This window comes from Phyllobates terribilis, unplaced genomic scaffold (genome assembly GCF_046119375.1).
Source record: "Phyllobates terribilis strain yellow unplaced genomic scaffold, ASM4611937v1 Scaffold_115__1_contigs__length_5345438, whole genome shotgun sequence".
Lineage (NCBI taxonomy): Eukaryota > Metazoa > Chordata > Amphibia > Anura > Dendrobatidae > Phyllobates > Phyllobates terribilis.
In genome coordinates this window covers 3,986,794-4,004,585 of record NW_027362875.1, presented here as the reverse complement: position 1 = coordinate 4,004,585, position 17,792 = coordinate 3,986,794, and the positions used below count along the sequence as shown (strand labels likewise).

The 17,792-nt window shown below is 42.4% G+C and overlaps 1 pseudogene; it reads left to right on the top strand.

The window, feature by feature from the left end:
• The first annotated feature begins 308 nt into the window (after positions 1–308).
• On the top strand, positions 309–17,573 carry LOC141201408 (uncharacterized; annotated as a pseudogene).
• Positions 17,574–17,792: the final 219 nt, after the last annotated feature.

Here is a 17,792-nt window from a genome sequence, read left to right as displayed (position 1 = left end):
TTTCCTCCAGATCTATCCAGTAAGAGGACAACACCAGAGAGATGTCCCCGTCCTCTTCTTCCACTGGACTGTAAATAAGAAGATCCCAATGTTCCTCAGGATCATCAGGTAGATGGAGAGAAGGTGTCATGAGATCTCCCCTATGATGTGTAGACGGCTGTGAAGGTCTTGTGTTCAGTCTTGTTTTATCCACCAGTATTATATGTTTTATACTTGTGTAATGAGAATGGTGGAGATGGCAGGATTAGAGCTGATCATAGATGGGACTTCTCCATCTGTCTGTGACTTTTACAATATTTGTTTCAGGGTGAAGATCTGACCCATATTAATACTACAGAGACATATGTGAGGGATGACGAGTGGTGTAAAGAGGAGATTCCTACATATGACTACCCAGGTGAGTACTAACCACTAAATGCAGAGAAATCACAGATTCTTCTCAGACGCCGGCTGTGGCTGCTTTATTGGTCATGTGATCACCATTTTGCCGTTAAAGTACAACATTGTCCTCCACCTAAAACTGTTCAAATGACTTTGTGAAATTGTGAAAGTCCTTTTCTATAGAATTTACAACCTGGAGGATCCACCTACCCCCTGGGATTAGTAGATGCTGACTGTTAACTGCCCAGATCTGTAAATCCACTCATTGCTCTGACAAATTATTATATATCTCCAAAACTTATATTTCCAAAATTCACAGACTAATCCAATTGGAGTAAAGGGTAAAAATTAACTTTTATTTTTTCACGATTAAAACTAGAAATATAGTAGCAAAATGTAAAAATGATTGACTCAGTGGTCCCTGAACTGAAAGTCAGCTAGGATATTAGTAGTAAAGAGTTTGTCACTCAAAATTATTGCAATATACAGTACAGACCAAAAGTTTGGACACACCTTCTCATTTAAAGATTTTTCTGCATTTTCATGACTTTTAAAATTGTACATTCACACTGAAGGCATCAAAACTATGAATTAACACATGTGGAATTATATACTTAACAAAAAAGTGTGAAACAACTGAAAATATGTCTTATATTCTAGGTTCTTCAAAGTAGCCACCTTTTGCTTTGATGACTGCTTTGCACACTCTTGGCATTCTCTTGATGACCTTCAAGAGGTAGTCACCGGAAATGGTTTTCACTTCACAGGTGTGCCCGGTCAGGTTTAATAAGTGGGATTTCTTGCCTTATAAATGGGGTTGGGACCATCAGTTGTGCTGTGCAGAAGTCAGGTGGATACACAGCTGATAGTCCTACTGAATAGATTGTTAGAATTTGTATTATGGCAAGAAAAAAGCAGCTAAGTAAAGAAAAACGAGTGGCCATCATTACTTTAAGAAATGAAGGTCAGTCAGTCCAAAAAATTGGGCAAACTTTGAAAGTGTCCCCAAGTGCAGTTGCAAAAACCATCAAGCGCTACAAAGAAACTGTCTCACATGAGGACCGCCCCAGAAAAGGAAGACTAAGAGTCACCTCTGCTTCTGAGGATAAGTTTATCCGAGTCACCAGCCTCAGAAATCGCAGGTTAACAGCAGCTCAGATTAGAGACCAGGTCAATGCCACACAGAGTTCTAGCAGCAGACACATCTCTACAACAACTGTTAAGAGGAGACTTTGTGCAGCTGGCCTTCATGGTAAAATAGCTGCTAGGAAACCACTGCTAAGGACAGGCAACAAGAAGAAGAGACTTGTTTGGGCTAAAGAACACAAGGAATGGACATTAGACCAGTGGAAATCTGTGCTTTGGTCTGATGAGTCCAAATTTGAGATCTTTGGTTCCAACCACCGTGTCTTTGTTCGACGCAGAAAAGGTGAACGGATTGACTCTACATGCCTGGTTCCCACCGTGAAGCATGGAGGAGGAGGTGTGATGGTGTGGGGGTGCTTTGCTGGTGACACTGTTGGGGATTTATTCAAAATTGAAGGCATACTGAACCAGCATGGCTACAACAGCAACTTGCAGCGGCATGCTATTCCATCCGGTTTGCATTTATTTTTCTACAGGACAATGACCCCAAACACACCTCCAGGCTGTGTAAGGGCTATTTGACCAAGAAGGAGAGTGATGGAGTGCTACGCCAGATGACTTGGCCTCCACAGTCACCAGATCTGAACCCAATCGAGATGGTTTGGGGTGAGCTGGACCGCAGAGTGAAGGCAAAAGGGCCAACAAGTGCTAAGCATTTCTGGGAACTCCTTCAAGATTGTTGGAAGACCATTTCCGGTGACTACCTCTTGAAGCTCATCAAGAGAATGCCAAGAGTGTGCAAAGCAGTCATCAAAGCAAAAGGTGGCTACTTAGAAGAACCTAGAATATAAGACATATTTTCAGTTGTTTCACACTTTTTTGTTAAGTATATAATTCCACATGTGTTAATTCATAGTTTTGATGCCTTCAGTGTGAATGTACAATTTTCATAGTCATGAAAATACAGAAAAATCTTTAAATGAGAAGGTGTGTCCAAACTTTTGGTCTGTACTGTATATCAATTATATTTATTTAATCAGGATAACAGATCTTCCTACCGTTTGTATCTAACAGAACAATTTATTCAGAAGAACTGTGAATAAATTCACTGTGGTAAGCTTTAAAATTCATGAAGCCGACACATTGGCAGTTTCTCTTATCTTGTGCTTATAGCAGCAGTTATAGGATATTGAGAGATTCTCTTGCTTTATCCCTAATCTTGTCAACAGTCATATAGTACAATACACTGTCTCCTACATAATGCCAATCACAAGAGCCTGTTAGCTGAACTTCTCATATTATAGCATTAGCGATGAGGATGAAGCTATCGTGATGGACGTCCCTAGCTGCTGCTACAGTGGGGAAAATAAGTATATGCAAGACGGCCTTCATTTTTTAAAGTCGTGGCGAAAAGACAACTAGGAAATACATAGCTTCTAATAGCCACAAGCCTACTCAATATTGAATGCAGATATAACAGGAGAAACAGAGTATATATAGGCATAAAATCAATATAGCTTTATTGGATACAAAATAGTAAAAAGGCCACAGCAGTGGCAACACAGAGTAAATAACAGATTACAAAATACAGTACATGGTAACATATATAGAAAATGTGTATATCAAAGGCCCCCCCAAACAAAAAAGGGGGAAGGGGAAAGGCAAGCAAATAGCATGTAAGATATACCATAGATGAGGGGTAGCCGCACAAGTGTGCAGGTATATATAAGATATCAAGAAAAATTCAAGTATCCCTTACCAATCGCTAGTAGGGGGGGCCAGTAGAGAAAAAGTGACAGGCAGACCGGGAACAGGATGAACTTAAGGTGCCAAGTGACCAGAAGAGAACCTCGACGCGCGTTTTGCCCCTATATTATGGGCTTTCTCAAGAGGCAAAAGAATGGGGAAAATAAGTATTTGATACACTGCTGATTTTTCAAGTTTATCGTAGGTACACTTCACCTGTGAGAGACAGAATGTAAAAAAAAATCCAGAAAATCACATTGTATGATTTTTAAATAATTAAATTGCATTTTATTGCATGAAATAAGTATTTGATCACCTACCAACCAGCAAGAATTCTGGCTCTCACGGACCTGTTAGTTTTTCTTTAAGAAGCCATCCTACTCTGCACTCACTACCTGTATTAACTGCTGCTGTTTGAACTCGTTACCTGTATAAAAGACACCTGTCCACACACTCAATCAATCACACTCAAATCTCTCCCCCATGGCCAAGACCAAAGAGCTGTATAAGGACACCAGGGAGAAAATTGTAGACCTGTACAGGGCTCAGATGGGCTACAGGACAATAGAGAAGGCAACAACTGTTGGCACAATATTAGAAAATGGACGAAACACAAGATGACTGTCAATCTTCCTCTGGCTGGGGCTCCATACAAGATCTCGCCTGGTGGGGCAGCGATGATTCTGAGAAAGGTCAGGAATCAGCCCAGAACTACATGGGAGGACCTGGTCAATTCCATGAAGAGAGCTGGGTATAGAGACAAGAAGACCTGGCACAACACATTTATAAAGGAACGCTGTGCCCCAGCATCCAAGGAAATATATAGAGAAGAACAATAAAAGGGTGTAAAAATGGGCACCAGACATTCTGAATAAGTAAGTCAATAACAATAAATAATAATTTTAAGAAGAATTATAAATTTTATTAAATACCACACACAAGCACCAAAAAGTTAAAACATAATTAAAAAGGCAGAAAAAGCATTAGATGTAAACCACCTTATAAAAGGCACATACATAAATATACATAAATTTATGAAATATTACATGTAATAAGGTGCCCACCCTGGATCAAAGCATATATTTCTGGTAGATGTAAGATTATGAATAATGCTGCACAGATAGAAAGTACAGTGTGTATGGAAAGTATTCAGTCCCCTTTACATTTTTCACTCTTTGTTTCATTGCAGCCATTTGGTAAATTCTAAAAAGTTCATTTTTTCTCAGTAAAGTACACTCTGCACCCCATCTTGACTGAAAAAAAACAGAAATGTAGAAATTTTTGAAAATTTATTAAAAAAGAAAAACTGAAATATCACATGGTCATAAGTATTCAGACCCTTTACTCAGTATTGAGTAGAAGCCCCCTTTGAGCTAGTACAGCCATGAGTCTTCTAGGGAATGATGCAATAAGTTTTTCACACTTCCGTCCAAGGATTGGTCAAGTTGAGAATAGGGAGGAAGGAGGTGGGATGTTCCTACCTATAAAGACATGCTTGCTTGGCCGCCGAACATGGCCAGCAACCATGCCGATATGTTTATCAAGAAACTATCATAGTAACAAATTCTATTTAGATATTAAACAGACTGCTAGCCCCTGATGATCATGGCAGTTATAAAAAAATGATGAAACACGTAAGGCTTGAACTTCAGCTTAGTGCTAGCTAGGAAGGTCTAATATCATGTTTTACAGGAGTCGATAGACACTGTGGTATCGTAGGAATCAAAACTAGGAAGCTCAGTGTGTCAGCACTGTGGGTGTGTGTCAGTGCTGTGGGTGTGTGTCAGCGCTGTGGGTGTGTATCAGCGCTGTGGGTGGGTGTCAGTGCTGACGTCGGCGGTCGAGTGACCTGTCACATGGCTAAATGACGTCATGGAAGGTCCTTTTACACCACTGCGAGACACCGAGGAGACCGGACGCATCGGAGAAGGAGACCGGGGGCCATCGGAAGGTGAGTGTAATGTTTTTTTCCAGGACGTCCCTCCTGACAGCACACCAGGAGGTAGTCCTTCATGTCCGACTAGGGGCAGGAACACACGAGAGGTTAAAGGCCCCTCCCCACCCTCCATCGCCTGTGTTTTTCCTGTCCCTAGTCGGACAGGCACATGAGAGGGCGCAGCAGCGCTGAAAGCATAGGAGCAGCCCAGGGGACGGAGGGGTTGCCATACCTGTCTCCTCCCGCTGTCGAGACAGGCTGCCGGCTGAAACCCGTCCTGGTCCCTCAGCCAGCCCAGTGGAGCGGAGCTCCTGGAAGGCGCCGCTTCCCTCCTCGGAGGGCTCTGGGCGTGCTGCCTCTGCCGGCCAGCGCAATTCCAGTGACGCGGCTGCGGCATGAGTTCCACCCTGGAACGCACTTCCGGTTAGGAGGTCAGCAGGAAGGAGAAGCCTGGGGAAGATGGCGGCGAAGACGGCAGACAGGTAAAATCTGTCCATGTGTGTCTGTCGGTTAGGCACTGCACCTATAGTGAGCTATGGAGGGTAGCCCCGCGCAGCACACGGATTCCACGGCCATCTCCCTGGGTCATGTAAGTGAGCATCTATGGGCCCCCTTTTTTTGTAGCTGAGCTATGGTGATTTATCCTGACAAACTGCCTGTGTCTGATACTGTCCATAGAATAAAGGGACCCAAAAGGGATCAGTTCCTAAGAAGAGGGCTAGGCGATGCCCAACTTGTACTACCAGGCTTCTGGACACATATAACAAACAGCTGTGCAAGGACTGTATAGCAAAAGTTATGGCGGAGGAGCAGGCCACATTTAGAGCCGAAGTAAAGGCTATGATTAAAGAGGAAGTGCCTGGGAGGCTTCAGCTGCAATCATCAAGACCAATATTGCGGCCACGTCCATGGCCAGATCAGCAGGCTTATGGTTGGAGGACCTGGAAGCCAAACTGAGAAAGAGTGCTTCCAGGGAGGATATAGCCGAGGCTTTATACATGGTCAGGATGGCAGTAAATTTCATGGCAGATGCGTCAGCAGAATCTGTCCGGTTCGCGGCAAGTAATGATGCGCTGTTGAATTCGGCCCGTAGGGCACTCTGGCTGAGGTCTTGGACAGGCGATATGCAGTCCAAAAACAAACTTTGTGCTATCCCATTTTCCGGCCTACAGGTTTTTGGACCTGTACTGGACAGCATTCGGCTGCAGCATTTCCTAGGAAGTTGGCAGAGAATAACCCAAAATCAGTGGATTTTACAACTTATAGAACACAGGTACAAGATCGAGTTTTCTCAATTCCCCCCCCGACGATTTCAGATCACGGAAGCCAGTTCAACAGCGGCCCTCAGAAGGCTGGAAGTAGACATCAGGCAGCTTCTCCAGGACGGAGCAATAACACCGGTCCCTCGTTCAGAGAGATACAGGTGCCATTATTCCAGACTGTTCTCCATTAAAAAAAACATCGGGAGAGTACAGGACAATTATAAACCTCAGACCCCTGAACCAGTGGGTAAAGTACAAGAGGTTCAAAATGGAGTCAATAAAATCGGTGATACTTCTGGTACCCAAAGACGCGGTGATGTGTACCTTGGATTTGAAGCAGGCATATTACCATATTCCCATACACCCTTCAAGACAGAGATACCTCAGGTTTGCAACAAGAGGGAAAGGTGGCGTAAGCCACTATCAGTTCCAATGTCTTCCGTTCGGCCTGTCATCGGCACCCCGTATTTTCACCAAAATAGTGACGGAAGTAGTCTCCCGTCTAAGGAGAGAGGGCATAGTCATAATTCCCTACCTAGACGACTTTCTTCTAGTAGCAGATTCAGACGCGCAGTTAATTCTTCATCAGCGTCGGGTAATGCGAGTATTGTCAGACTTGGGGTGAGTTCTAAATTTAGGAAAATCAGACCTAGCTCCAAGCAACCAGAAGATATTCTTGGGAGTGCTATTAGATTCGCACCGGGGCTTGTCCAAACTCCCTCAAAAGAAAGCTCGGGACATAGTAAAAAAATTCAGTTCCTTTTGCAGAAAGAGGGAAGTAACGGTCAGGGAAGCTATGAGTGTTCTGGGGACCATGACATTGTGCATCCCCTGTGTAAAGTGGTGTCAGGCACATTCCAGAATTCTTCAGAATGAAATCAGCTCCGCTTGGGACAAACGTCCGTCAGGCCTGGACAAAAAGATGCCCTTAACTCCAGACTTAAAAGGCTCCCTAGCCTGGTGGGTATCCCCTTTAAAGCTGGGAAGTTCCACAGTGGGACTAAGTAAAAAAGTGGAGAAATGTTGTAACAATATTTTTTAAAAAAAATCACAAAATACTAATTAAAAAAATAAAAAATATATTGTACCCATAAATAAATATTATTATAAATCAAATGGATAAATAAACAATAAAAGTAGACATATTTGGTATCGCCGTGTCTAGAGCGACCCAACCATATTAAACCATCCCACTAGTTAATACAATTAGTAAACACCATAAAAAAGTAAAAATCTAGGCAAAAAACAATGCTTTATCATCATACCGCAGAACAAAAAGTGGAATAAAATGCGATCAAAAAGATGAATGTACTGTACATAAAAATGGTATCTATGAAAACGTCACATTGTCCTGCAAAAAAACAAGCCGCCATACAGCTCCATCAGGGGAAAAATCAAAAAATTATAGCTCTCAGAATGAAGCAATGCAAAAATATTTTTTTTTCGATAAAATTGTTTTTATTCTGTAATACCGTCAAAACATAAAAAAACTACATAATGTTGTATCGCGGTAATCGTACTGACTAGAAAAATAAAGCTGCCTTATCAATTTTACCATACGTGGAACGGCATAAAAAAAACAAAAAAAAAAACAATTCTTGAATTGTTGTTTTTTGTTTTTTCTGCCTCTCAAAAATCGGAATAGAAAGCGATCAAAAAATGTAATCTGCCCAAATATGGTACCAATAAAAACGTCAACTCATCCTGCAAAAAACAAGCCCTCACATGACTTTTTCAGTAGAAATATGGAAAAATTATAGCTCACAAAATCTGGTTATGCAAAAACTAGTTTTTTTGGGGAAAAAAAGCGTATTTTAGTATGTGATAGCAGCCAAACATAAAAACCCGCTATAAATCTATCGCTGTAATTGCACCGACCCGAAGAATAAAGTCGTCTAATCACCTATACCGCACAGGAGCAGCGTAAAAAATAAATAAAACCAATTCTTCACCTGCTGTTGATTTGTTGATTCTAACTCCCAAATATCGCAGTAAGGCTCAGCTCACATTTATCCTGCGCTCTGAATATTCCCTATAATGAGGCAGGTGGAGGCACCATGGATGCTGTCTGGCCTTTGATCTGGCGGTGTCCGTCTTTTTAGGTTTGCATAAAAGTGTCATCGGCCACAGTTCTGTGCACCTCTGGGGAAAAAAGGACATCACTGAACAGAGGCCAGACAGAGTCGAGAGTAACTCTGCTGCCTCGGGGTTTCATCTGAATTACGTCACTCTGAGATTTAAAAGGAAACCCTTATGTAAGTGCTCAGCATAGAGTGCAGGATAAATGTGATCCAAAATGTTCCCAGCTTCAACTCAATCCACAAAAAAAGCAAGTTCCCACTCGGGTTCGTCATCTGTTAGCGGAAATATAGGGGGCTTCCATGTTACTGATGGCACAAAGGCTCTGGAAAATCGAAATGGCCCTTGCACCCCAAAATAAATTCAGCAAATTCTGTGCTCCTAAAACTAAATGCCCCCTCCCTTCTGAGCACCAGTAAGCCTAAACCGCAGTTAGTGTCCACATGTTTGGCATTTCTGTAGTGATGAGAGCCCTCTTACTGTATGGGTGCATGTCTCCAGAAGCATAAGCCGGGAATAATCTACTGGTCACTACAGCGTACTGGTCACTACAACGGAAGTTTGCAATTTTCACTCAGCAACATCCACTGCTGCTTGTTTCTGGAAAACCCAAGGAGTCAAAATCGTCACAACACCTGTAGATAAATTCCCAAAGGGTATAATTTCCAAAATGGGGTAACTTGAGCGGTGATTGTGCTCTTGTAGCACTTAGGGGTTCTGTATATGGAGTCCGTAAACTAATACAGAAAATTCTGTGCTCCAGGATGCCTACTGTATTACTATACTGGGTTTCTGCTAAAACCAATAGCGCTCTGTCCCTCCCGAGTCTCACCGTATGGCTAAGCAGTTGACATGGATTTACTGTGACGGAGAGGAGCCCGAAGACTGCAGCTTCTAATTCCTCCCACTCATTAAAAGCCTTTCACCTTCATATTAAACAGTGCAGGTTTCTGCCGGGGGTTAATCTGCTCAGTTGTAAGCTCCTAGAAGCTTACCATCATTTAGGCTCTCACCTGTTCGCTGTTAGCCACTCCCCGCTCCTATATATACTGGGCTTTGGCAGGCTATCCTACCAGAGCTAGCTTATGCTGCATGGTTCTAGGAGTGTGCTGGACTGTTGTTGTTTGAGAAGGCGTTTGGAGGATTAAGCTAAGACTGTTGCGTGGTTTAGTTTGTGTGTTATCCTCTTCTTCTTCTATTTAGGTTTGTCCCCCATCCTCCACTTCCCAGTGTTAACCTCTGTTGTTTGTGTGCATTTATTTGTATGATTGGTATTTTCCTTTAGCCCTATTTGTATTACCTTGTTAGTCTGGTTGGGGTTCAGCCATACATTACTACTCCCCTCTTCCCTGGGTGGTGGAAGGGAACAGACTGTGGGCGGATTGAGGAACTCAGACAAGGTACGTGGCGCCCGGTGTCTTTACCTTCAGAAGTAATCCGGGGAGCAGGACCAGCTAGGGTGCCCCTAATGTTAGGGACAGGAAGGAGCTCCTGCCCCCGGGATACCCGACAACAGAGTCATGCCAGCAGTACTGTGCAACCACATATGTGGGGTATACAGTCAGCAGAAATTGTGGGACAAATTTTGATGCAATTTTTACCCATTTCCCATTGTAAAAATGTAAAATCTGGGTCTAAAACAAAATTTTAGTGGTAAAAATGGAATTATTTTTTTAATTGCCCAATAGTATAAAATTCGGTGACCCACCTGTTGTGATCACTGCACCCCTAGATGAATTCCTTGAGAGGTGTAGTTTGTAAAATGAGGTCTCATATGGGGGGTTCTGCTCTTCTGACACCTCAGGGGCTCTGCCAATGTGACATGGTACCCTCAAACCAGTCCAGCAAAATGTGAACTCCAATATGGCACCTCTTCTTTTCTGAGCTTGGCACTGTGCCTCAAAAGTAGTTTTCGACCACATAAGGGGTATCTGCGCACTCAGGAGAAATTGCACAACAAATTTTGGTGTCCATTCTCTCCTGCAATCCTTGTGAAAATAAAAAAATTGGGGCTAAAATAACATTGTTTTTGGAAAAATGTGATTTTTATTTACACGATTCAATGTTATAAACTTCTGTGAAGCATCTGGGGATTCAAGGTGCTAGATAAGTTCCCTGAGAGGTTTCCAAAATGGTGTCACTTGTGGTTGCACTGTTTAGACACATTAAAAGCTCTCCAAACGCGACATGGCGCCCGCTAATTATTCCAGAAAATTTTGCATTCAAAAAGTCAAATGGTGTTCCTTTCAAGTCCTGCTGCGCGCCCAAACAGTAGTTTTCCTCTACATATGGTATATCGGCGTGCTCAGGAGAAATTGCACAACAAATTTTGGGTCCATTTTTTCCTGTTACCCTTGCGAAAATAAAAAAAATTTGAGTCTAAAGTAAAATTTTTGTGACAAAGTTAAATGTTCATTTTTCCTTCCACAGTACAAAAATTCCTGTGAAGCATCTGAAGGGTTAATAAACTACTTGAATGTGGTTTTCAGCACATTGAGGGGTGCAGTTTTTAGAATGGTGTTACTTTTGAGTATATGTCATCTGTCATATAGGCCCCTGAAGTCACTTCAAATGTGATGTGGTCCCTAAAAAAATGGTTTTGTAAATTTTGTTGGAAAAATGAGAAATCGCTGGTCAAATTTTAACCCTTTTAATTTCCTAACAAACAAGAAAATTGTTTAAAAAATTGTGCTGATATAAAGTAGACATGTGAGAAATGTTATTTATTAACTAATTTGTGTGATATAACTGATTTAAGTTCATAAAATTAAGTTTTTGCCAAATTTTGATTATTTTTACAAATAAACACAAGTAATATCAAAGAAATGTTACCACTAACATAAAGTTCTATATGTCACGAAAAAGCTCATAATCAGTGGGATCCGTTGAAGCGTTCCAGAGTTATTACCTCATAAAGTGACACTGTAAAACTGTAAAATTTGGCCTGGTCATGAAGGTGCAAACAGCCTTGGGGGGTAAAGGGGTTAACTCCTCTAAATAGATTTGGACTTAGACAGAGACCCCTATGTAAAAAAACATCACTAAGTTCTAGTGTATCTGTAGGGCCACAGTATTACCTGTTGTTCTGTAGTGTGAGATGGGAAGAAGAATAGTCCGTTAGCCGGGTCAGAACCAGGAGGGCAGAGAAAATACAAAATCAGAAGACACAAGAGTAGTCAGTAAACGGGCCGAGGTCACAACAGGAAACAAATACACAAGCCGGGAGCTGAGCACAGAGGACTGAACCAGAGGAGAACAAGGCTGTATCTGGCAGCTTCCAGCAATATGCTTCCAGCTTTAGTAGGGTGTGGTGCTCTCCAGTTGGCTGAAGCAGGGAGCAGATTACTCCAGCTGGACAGCACACACACCCATACTGCCAGACTGGGTGGTACTACTGGTCCCAGCAACCCTAATCTTAGTGGCTGAACAGAGCCTGCGCCGCCCAGAGCTTCTGGTTCTGACATCTCCTCCATCACCAGCGCCACCTGCAGGATGAATAAGGCGGCTTCTGGCGAGAGAAGCAGACATCGCAGGAGCAGATCCCAGAGGAGATGGGACCCACCAGAAACCTTAATATGACAAAATGTCAGAAAACCAGAGCAGTAGAAATCCCCATAAAGTGACTCCATTTTGGAAATTATAACCCTCAGTGAATTAATCTATAGGACTAGTGACGATTTTGACTCCACATCCACTTACTGGAAATTAGCACACAGACGATGTTGCAAAGTGAAAATTGCACATTTGCCATTTTATTGCGCAACACATAACAGTTAAGAAAATAAGTATTTGATACGCTGCCGATTTTGCAAGTTTTCCCACCTACAAAGAATGGAGAGATCAATAATTTTTATCGTAGGTACACTTCACCTGTGCGAGACAGAATCAAAAAAAAATCCAGAAAATCACATTGTATGATTTTTACATAATTAATTTTCATTTTATTGCATGAAATAAATATTTGAAACAATAAACAAACAGATCTTAATATTTGGTCCAGAAACCTTTGTTACAATTACAGAGGTCAGATGTTTCCTGTAGTTCTTGACCAGGTTTGCACACACTGCAGCCGGGATTTTCGTCAACTCCTCCATACAGATCTTCTCCAGATGTTTCAGGTTCGGGGCTGTCGCTGGGCAACATTGAGTTTCAGCTCCCTCCAAAGATTTTCTATTGGGTTCAGGTTTGGAGACTGGCTAGGCCCTCCAGGACCTGAAATGTTTCTTACGGAGCCACTCCTTAGTTGCCCTGACTGTGTGTTTCGGGTCTTTGTCATGCTCGAAGACCCAGCCATGACCCATCTTCAATGCTCTTACTGAGGGAAGGTTATTGGCCAAAATCTCGCAATACATGACCCCTTTGCAGAAAAGCATTCCCAAAGTATGATGTTTCCCCTACCATGCTTCACAGTTGGGACGGTGTTCTGGGGGTTGTACTCATTCTTCTTCCTCCAAACATTGAGAGTGGAGTTGATACCAAAAAGTTCTATTTTGGTTTCATCTGACCACATGACCTTCTCCCATGCCTCCTCTGGATCATCCAAATGGTCATTGGCGAACTTCAAACTGGCCTGGACATGTGCTGGCGTGAGCAGTGGGACCTTGGGAGTGCTTCAGGATTTTAATCCATGACGGCGAGGTGTTACTAACGGTAATGTTTGAGACTCTGGTCCCAGCTCTCTTCAGGTCATTGACCAGATCCTCCTGTGTAGTTCTGGGCTGATTATGACCTTTCTCAGAATCATCCTTACCGCACGAGGCGAGATGAAGCCTGCATGGAGCCTGTGAAGAAACAGGGTCTTTCGTGGGCATAAATCTACTCAGACAACACAGGGTGAGGGTAAAACAGTGTGGCAATACTTTATTGAACCACCAAATGGACAATAAACCCATAGAACAGTCCCAGCAAATACCTAAGATGGCACAACATTACACAGTCTCACCCTTCTGCTGGCCCGCCTGGGATAGAACAGCTGCAACTTTTGGACTTCCAAGGCTAATTACCTCAACCAGAGGCTCCGCGCTTTTGGCGGGCCCCCACAGAGAGAAGGTATCGACAAGCTTAGGAAGCTGACAGTCCATCGAGGTACAAGGCCAGGAGACCCAAGGGTCCCACCCTGGCCTCTCCAAGAGTTTCCATGGGGCCAGATGACCAGCTGGTCTCAATCTGGCTTCTCAGATAGAATGTCTCCATGGGTTCCAGGCTACCGGAGGGTCCCACCTGGCAACCCCAAACAACATATCCAAGGGGCCAGTTGACTTCATCGTCCCAACCTGGTCTCTCCAAATGTTTCCATGGGCTCTCTGATGGTCAATGGAGCAGATACGTATCTTTCCAGTCAGGGCCATATACCCTTAGGCTGGAATCTTGTAGAATACAAATCTGTGTCTCTTTGAATAAACTGATGGTCTGAAGAGAGTCTGATCTTTGATTCTACTTGTAAAGTCTCTTTCAATTCTGCCTGCTACAGAGGCATGGGTTCTTTAAATAGTTCACATTTGTTCTTTCAAGTACACATCCACAGGGCAATCACCCACACAGCCGACATAGCAGGGGGGGGGGGTGGTTCTTTAAATCAACATCTAGCTGGCTTTAGTATAATATGCAATTAGTATAGTAACAAACGTCATTGTTTCAGAACCAAGAGAAGACAACATTCAGCGTTATACAAATACTGGTCTGTTCTTCTTGACCTACCAAAGAAACACACACAAGTTTTAAAGTCAACACAAACACAATAGTGCATTTCTCTTGGCTTAACAAATCTAGACGTATGGCTGATTAAGATAAGCTGTGTCGTCACAGAGCCTCAGACAAGAAGATTGACGGTCATCTTGTGTTTCTTCCATTTCCTATTAATTGCACTAACAGTTGTCTTCTCAACAAGCTGCTTGCCTATTGTCGCGGAGCCTATCCCTACCTTGTGTAGGTCTAAAATTTTGTCCTTGGTGTCCTTAGACATCTGTTTGGTCTTGGCCATGGTGGAGAGGTTGGAGTGATATTGATTATGTGTGGATAGGTGTCTTGTATAGATGTAATGAGTTCAAACAAGTGCAATTAGAACAGGTAGGAGTGCAGAGTAGGAGGGCTTCTTAAAGAAAAACCAACAGGTCTATGAGAGACAGAATTCTTGCTGGTTAGTAGATGATCAAATACTTATTTCATGCACTAAACCTACTCAAATAAATAATGACTAAACAGAAAAATGTATTTAAAATATAACATTTTTTAATTTTTATTAATATAAATGATAAAACCAAAAAAGGAAGGGATTACAAGGAGAAAACTATATATATGGGGTATAGCATGTAGATGACAATGAATGGTTAATCCTAAATATATGATAACGTGCATAGATATAATAAATAAATGTAGCAACCAATAATCTATATAAAATATAAATAAATTCTTAATTAAATCCCAGTGGATATATAAATAAAAGTTCTATACTAGATACATTATATGCAAAAATAAATATAACATATAAGTAAAGATAAATACCATATGGTCAAGGCCCCACAACCTCCCAAGGGGACCAATTTATTTATTTATATTTTATATAGATTATTGGCTGCTACACTTATCGTATTTTTCAGACTAAAAGACGCACCAGACCATAGGACGCACCTAGGTTTTAGAGTAGCAAAATAGAAAAAAAAATTAAGCAAAAATTGTGGTCATGATGCATTATTTTAGGGGAAGGGGGTCTGCTGCTGACACTGTTAAAGGGGTAATGTCCCCCAATTCTTTTAATATCCCCATCCTGGTATATATGCCCCCCTCCTTCCTGTTATATGTGGCCCCCATCCCCATATGCATGGCACCCCTCATCCCCATCCTGGTATGAATGGCACTCCTTGATCCCCATCCTGGTATGCAAGGCACCTCCTGATCCCCATCCTGGTATGAATGGCACTCCTTGATCCCCATCCTGGTATGCAAGGCACCTCCTGATCCCCATCCTGGTATGCTTGGCATCCCCTGATCCCCAATCCTGGTATGCATGGCACCCCCTGATCCCCATCCTGGTATGCTTGGCACCCCCCGATCCCCATCCTGGTATGCTTGGCACCCCCTCCCTGATCCCCATCCTGGTATGCATGGCACCCCCTGATCCCCATGCTGGTAATGCCTGGCCCCCCTCATCTCCATTCTGGTAATGCATGCCCTCCCTGATCCCCATCCTGGTAATACATGCCCCCCCTGATCCCTGCCCTGGTAATGCATGGCCACCTCTGGTCCCCATACTGGTAAAACATGGCGTCCCGCTCTGCTGCCGACACTCACTGTGTGCGCCTCTCATGGCAGGGGGCGCATGGCGTCCCTGTCATGTACCCTCACACTGAGATGCTGTGCCGGAATAGTCACTGCTCCCCATGCTGGGACTGTGTGTGTTGAGAGCAGTGACCATTCACTCTCCATAACAGCGCACACACTGTAGCTGCAGTGCGGCTCCTGCTGTGCTCGGAGGTCTGTGTGCCCACTATTAAAAACCATGATTATTCACTACAATCCAGGAGAGTGGGTAGTAGTGAATATTCATGGTCTTTAATAGTAGGCACACTGACCGCCGAGCACAGCAGGAGCTGTGCTGTGGCTACAGTGTTCGCGCTATTAAGGAAGATGAATATCCATTGCTCTCCACGCCCTAGGGTGTATTTGTAGAGTATCTGAGCCACTAATAATGTGGAAACCTTTGTTTTTCCACTGACAGATGATGGACCTGAGTGGGGACTTGTTTTTTCGTGAGATGAGTAGAAGCTTTTCTTGTTATTATTTTCACCTATATAACACTGTTTGGTGGCTTTTATTCCATATTTGGGAGGCAGAATCAGTTGAACACCACGTTCAACTGCTTCATGCTATGAGGTTTTCTATTAGACTGTGAACTGTCATTGTCTTGGTGAATAATTAAATTTTTTTACATAAATTTCCATTTTTACAGACAGTTTAAGTAGAAATGTTCAAAAATATAAAATTCAAGGATATTTTATTCAAAAATAATAATTAGTTTTTTTTTTTCTTGGCAGATGACTGTACCAGGAGATCAGAGGGACAGCTGACATCTCCAGTTTTCAAATCAAATGGTCTTGAGATCCCAGATGTAATTGAAGTGAATGCCATTACTCCAGATATACCATCATCCCTTCACAGCAAAGATCTGTCATCTGATCCTATCAAACAGGTCCTGTCTTCTGATTCATTACCGACCACTATGGAAAATCAAAGTCACAAAATAAGCATTAAAAAACGAACTGCTCCTAATGCAAAGAAGCCATTTTCACATTCAGAAAATGGAAATAGTGTTTCCGTTGAAAAGTATATTCTTAAACATCAAAAAATTCACTCAGCAGGGAATAGATTTTTTTGTTTCAAATGTGGGAAATGTTTTAACCAGAAATCAGGTCTTGTTAATCACCAGAGAACTCACACAGGGGAGAAGCCATTTTCATGTTCAGAATGTGGGAAATGTTTTGCAGAGAAATCAAGTCTTATCAGACATCAGAGAATACACACAGGAGAGAAGCCTTTTTCCTGTTCAGAATGTGGGAAATGTTTTTTATGGAAATCAAATCTTGTTAATCACCGGAGAAGTCACACAGGGGAGAAGCCTTTTTCTTGTTCAGAATGTGGGAAATGTTTTAACCGGAAATCAGTTTTTGTTAAGCACCAGAGAACTCACACAGGGGAAAAGCCTTTTTTCTGTTCAGAATGTGGGAAATATTTTTCACAGAAATCAAATCTTGTCACGCACCAGAAAATTCACACAGGGGAGAAGTCTTTTTTCCTGTTCAGAATGTGGGAAATATTTTAATCATAAATGTAATCTCATTAAACACCAAAGAACTCACACAGGGGAGAAGCCTTTTTTTTGTTCAGAATGTAGGATATGTTTTAACCAGAAATCATATTTTGTTAGACACCAGAGAACCCACACAGGGGAGAAGCCTTTTTCACGTTCAGAATGTTGAAAATGTTTTGTGAAGAAATCATCTTTTCTTAGTCACCAGAGCAGTCACACAGGCAGAAGTCTTTTTCATGTTCTTAATGTGAGAAATAATTTATACGAAAATCAACTCTAAATAAATATCAGCCTAATAAACATCAGAGTGTCACAATTTCTCTGCTTAGTGTGTCTCGGATGCTGTGACTGACAGCTCAGTCATGCCATGTGGTGCAGGGGTGTGCTGAGTTGTCGGTGTTTTGATGGACAGCTCAGCCATCCAATCCGAGTCTTGAGAGGTGTTGAGCTTCTTTCAGATGTTCCCTGTTCCAGGTGATTACCCAGTAACTTAGCTGAG